Below are 4960 nucleotides of genomic sequence, written 5' to 3'. Positions count from 1 at the left end.
GGGCCTGCGCGAGAGGGAGAGGAAAAGCAGGAGGAAGTGTAGAAAAGTCCTTTTTCTGCTGCTGCTGCCGCTGCTGCTGCCGCTGCTGCTGCCGCTGCCGCTGCTGCTGTAGCAACTGAAGCCCCGGGGCCGTTTTTCCCCAGGTCCGTTTGTCCGTTGCCCGCTCAGCCCCACGCCGAGCCCCGCGCTCCCCGGGGGCAGCCCCGAGCCTGTCCAAACACGGGAACTTTGCCCACAGGAGCCAAGACACAGAGTCTTGACTCCTGCACTGTGGTAGAGCATTCCCCTTGGTTGCTGCTGTGCATTGTCCCTGCTGAGGGTCAGACACTGTCAGAGCACGTTCCCTGAATGCAGAATTTGTACCTGGCCCAAGCACTGCACTTGTGTCTCCAGCATTGCTTTCCAAGAAAAACAGGGGAAGGCAAATTGTGTGTAGCTCATGGTATTTTACAGCATCTCAAACTCGCCAAATCATGGATCTTAGAGGTGAGATCCATTTGTAGTTCATGGGATGGAGAAGTAGTGCAAGATGGAAAAGGGGAGCATCAAAATCATTTGACAAGGACATCTTAGTATTGGTTCTATACATTTTCATTTCATTTCTTAAATGCTCTTTCAGTTTCCCCAGAATCTTCTCCACAGTCCCGTCTGCTCTTTCCAAGAACACTTCCTGGAGAACGAGGTGCAGCTTCTGTCACAAGACGTGCCACCAACTGCAGCTTCCCTTGGCTTTCCACACTGTGTGTGCAGTAGGAGTCTTGCAGCAAAGCAGGACAAATATTTGAAGAACTTGACAGCTTGTCTGTTCTTTTCCTTGTGGACTTGGGAGTTGTGCCCTTGGTAAGGTTTTCATTGTTACCGTTGTACCCTAAGAAAACAGGACGGGGTACCAGGGGAACCTGCTGGGAGTCTGTTATCATCCACCCAGCCAGGAAGAAGAGGTGGACAACTTAATCTAAAAGCAGCTGGAGAATGTTTCAGGATCACCAGCCCTTGTTCTTGTAGGTGACTTTAAGCTGCCAGATATCTGCTGGGAACTTAATATAGCAGGAAAGAGGCAGTCCAGGAAGGTTTTGGAGTGTATGGAGGACAACTTTTTGTTGCAGCTGGTGAGTGAGCCCCACCAGGGGAGGGCCTATGTTCGACCTGTTGTTTGCAAATAGAGAAGGGCTGGTGGGAGATGTGGTGGTTGGAGGCTCCTTGGGACACGGTGATGATGAAATTATAGAGTTCTCGATATTTGGTGAAATCAGGAAGAACATCAAGAAGACTTTTACACTGGACTTCCAATCAGCAGACTTTGGCCTATTTACAAGACTTATTCAGGGAGTTGCTAGGGAAGCAGCCCTTAAAAACAAAGGAGTCCAGGGAAGGTGGGCGTGCTTCAAAGCAGAGATCTTGAGGGCAGAGGAACAGGCTTTCCCTGTGTGCCAAAAGATGAGCTGACGAGGCAAACGTCCAGCCTGGATGGGCAAGGAGGTTTTGAAGGAACTTAGGAATAAAAAGAGGATGTATCATCTTTGGAAGGAGGGTCAGGTCAAGGAGTATTTAAGGGGATTGCTAGAGCATGTAGGAAAAGTGTTTGGGAGTCCAAAGCTCAATTCAAACTTAATTTGGCAATTTTGTACAGGATATTAAAAAAAGTTTTTCAAATATATTAACTGCAATAGGAAGGCCAACCTTTGTTCTGTACTGGATGTGGGAGGGAACTTAGTGTCCAGGAGGAGGCAGTCAGAGAACTGCTGAGCTGCTTGGATGTTCATAGATCTATGGGCCCAGGTGGGATCCACCCCAGGGTGATGAGGGAGCTGGCAGATGAGCTTGTGAAGCCGCTCTCCATCATTTACCAACAGTCCTGGCCCACTGGTGAGATTCCAGATGACTGGAAGCTGGGCAATGTGACACCCATTCACAAGAAGGGTGGGAAGGAGGATCCTGGTAATTATAGGCCTGTTAGCCTGACCTCAGTACATGGTAAAGGTCACGGACCAGTTTATATTGTGTCATGGCCAGGGTATCAGAGCCAGCCAGCATGGGTTTAGGAGGGGTAGGTCATGTTTGACCAGTTTTTATGTCTCCTTTTATGGCCAGGTGACTTGTGTGGTGGATGTGGGAAAGGCTGTGGATGTTGTCTGTTGGGACTTCAGCAAGGCCTTAGGCACTGTCTCCCACAGCACGCTCCTGGAAAAGCTGGCAGCCCACGGCTTGAACAGGAACACTCTTTGCTGGGTTAACAACTGGCTGCATGGCCGGGCCCAGAGAGTGGTGGGGAAGGGTGCTGCATCCAGCTGGCAGCCAGTCACCAGGGGTGTTCCTCAGGGGTCTGTGCTGGGGCCAGCTCTGTTCAACATTTGTATTCACGACATGGATGGGGCTATTGAATCTCTTATTAGTCAATTTTTAGATGACACTAAGCTGGGAACATTTGTCGATCTGTTGGCAGGTAGGAGGGCTCTGAAGAGAGACCTGGAACAGTTGGATGGGTGGGCAGAGTGCAACAAGGTGAAGTTTATTAAGTCCAAGTGCTGAGTTCCGCATTTTGGCCACAATAACCCCTGCAGTGCTCTAGGCTGGGGACGGTGTGGCTGGACAGTGCCCAGGCAGAAAGGGCCCTGGGGGTTCTGGTCGACAGCCAACTGAACATGAGGCAGCAGTGTGCCCAGGTGGCCAAGAAGGCCAATGGCACCTGGCCTGGATCAGGAATGGTGTGGCCAGCAGGAGCAGGGAGGTCATTCTTCTCCTGTACTCGGCACTGCTGAGGCCACACCTCGAGTGCTGTGTCCAGTTCTGAGCCCTCAGTTAAGAATAACCTTGAGATGCTTAAATGTGTCCGGAGGAGACAACAAGGTTGGTGAGCGGCTTGGAACACAACTCCTGTGAGGAACGACTGAGGGATCTGGGGTTGTTTAGCCTGGAGAAAAGGAGAGTCAGAGGTGACCTTATCACTCTCTACAACTCCCTGAAAGGTGTTTGTAGTCAGGTGGGGCTTGGTCTCTTTCTCCAGGCAGCCACTGACAGAATGAGAGGACAGAGTCTTAAGGCTGCACAAAGGGAAATATAGGTTGGAAATTAGGAAAAAGATTTTTACGGAAAGGGTGATAAAGTTCTGGAATGATCTGACTGGAGAGGTGGTGGCATCACCATCTCTGGATGTGTTTTAAAAAAGACTGGATGTGGCACTAGGTGCCATGGCTTAGGTGAGGTGTTGGGACATGGGTTGAACTCAATGATCTTGGAGGTCTCTTCCAATCTAGTCATTTTGTCATTCTGTAATTCTGTAAAGGTTTCCAGGTCAAATGGGCTAAGTCAATGAAGCTACTGCTATGATAAGAGTTTTGAGTTGGATGTTTTATTAAATGGTTTTCCAAGTTCCTTGATTTTCTCTATTTTGCCAGTAGAGCTGTGTGTTGCTTTGACCTCTTAGCTCAGTTGGTTAAAGTATGGTGCTAATATCACTAAGGTTGTGGGTTCAGTCCCTCTGTGTGCCATTCACATAAGAGTTGGACTTATGATCCTTGACTGTTCCTTGCAAATAAGAATATTCTGTGCATCTGTTCATCCTGAGACTATCTGGTTGGCATTTCTCCTTGTGCACCAAACTCGAGTAAGAGAACCTTTGGGTACCCCCATTATTTCAGTGTTCTGGGGTGTTACAGCCCCCCAGGCTCATTACGGCCTCTTGTTTCCATGAGGCCCTGCTGTGTCACACTGGCCCGCAGTGCCATGAGGATCGGGAGTGTCACACAGCTTTGTGCCATTTGTCCTCGCTGCCCCTCCCATCCCACTGCCCCACAAGCAGCCCCGAGCCACCCGGGAGGGACAGGCCCTGCTGTGCCAGGCCTGGGCTCAGGGCTTGGCCTTTCTGCTGCCTCCAACCAGCCCAGGCCTTGCTCAGCATTGCAGTTCCCTGCTCACAGCCTGCGGCTCCCTGCAATCCTGGCCTCAAGGATCTGCTCTCAGCAGTCCCTGGGGAGCCTTTGGCACTCCCTGCCCTCAGTGGGGCCCAGGGATGCTCCAAGGGACTTGGAGTTCTGCTTCTGCCTCCTTGAGCAGCTTCTTCAACCTTCTCTCAGTGCCTGGAGCTTCTGGACTCAGCCCCAAATCCAGCATGGGGCTGATTCAAATCCAGAAAGCAGTCACGACCTCCTTTTCTTCCTTCACTTGTCTTCGTCTCCAGGGCTTGTGCAGCTGCTTGGAGCCAGTTTGGAGTTCTCTTATGGAGGAAGATTTCAAAGTGCACCTCCTGAGTTTTTTCTAATCCAGGGTGCATTTTTTTTAATTTTTCAGATCATTGCCGACATGAAAGACGTATTCTACAAGTGATCTTAATGCTGAGTGTCTCCTTAGGAGGTCTGGGCATGGAGAATGAGCCCCTTGCAGGCTGACCCTGTTTGGACAACCTGCTCCTCACCCCAACCTCACCGTGTCTGAAATGACCCACCAAAAACTGACATCTGAAATAATTTTTGTAAATTAGCAATTTTTTTTTTTTTAAAAAATTATAAGGAAATTATAATAATACTTATAAATATATAAAATATTATTATATACGTTTTAAGCTATGTTTTACATGTATTTAAAAAAATTGATACATTTTTAGCGACCCAAAAAATTATTGGTCATTGGTTTTAAGTAACACAATTCCCTTCATTAATTCATTGACAACATCTGGCTATTGATTCCTCCCTCTTTATGCTAATTACTTCTATTTTTACTCTTTTTGTAATCTTCTTTATCGTTTTCTCAGACAGGGTAAAAGGGGCCACTTTGGGGTCCACGGAGACATTTCTGGGGCACATTTGGGGCAGTTCTAAACCTGGGGATGGAATCTGAAGAAAATTTGGGGTCTGAAGGACATCTGGGGGAGCCGCGTGGGCACTTGGAGGTCAGGGAGGGGAATCTGGGGCCCTTCGGGGTCCGGGCGGGCACTTGGGGGCCCTGAGGGGACTCTCTGGGGCGC

Source organism: Chamaea fasciata, unplaced genomic scaffold (genome assembly GCF_029207755.1).
Source record: "Chamaea fasciata isolate MVZ Bird 193981 ecotype frontalis unplaced genomic scaffold, bChaFas1.0.hap1 SCAF_51, whole genome shotgun sequence".
NCBI classification, from domain to species: Eukaryota; Metazoa; Chordata; class Aves; order Passeriformes; family Sylviidae; genus Chamaea; species Chamaea fasciata.
This window is presented reverse-complemented; position numbering follows the sequence as displayed.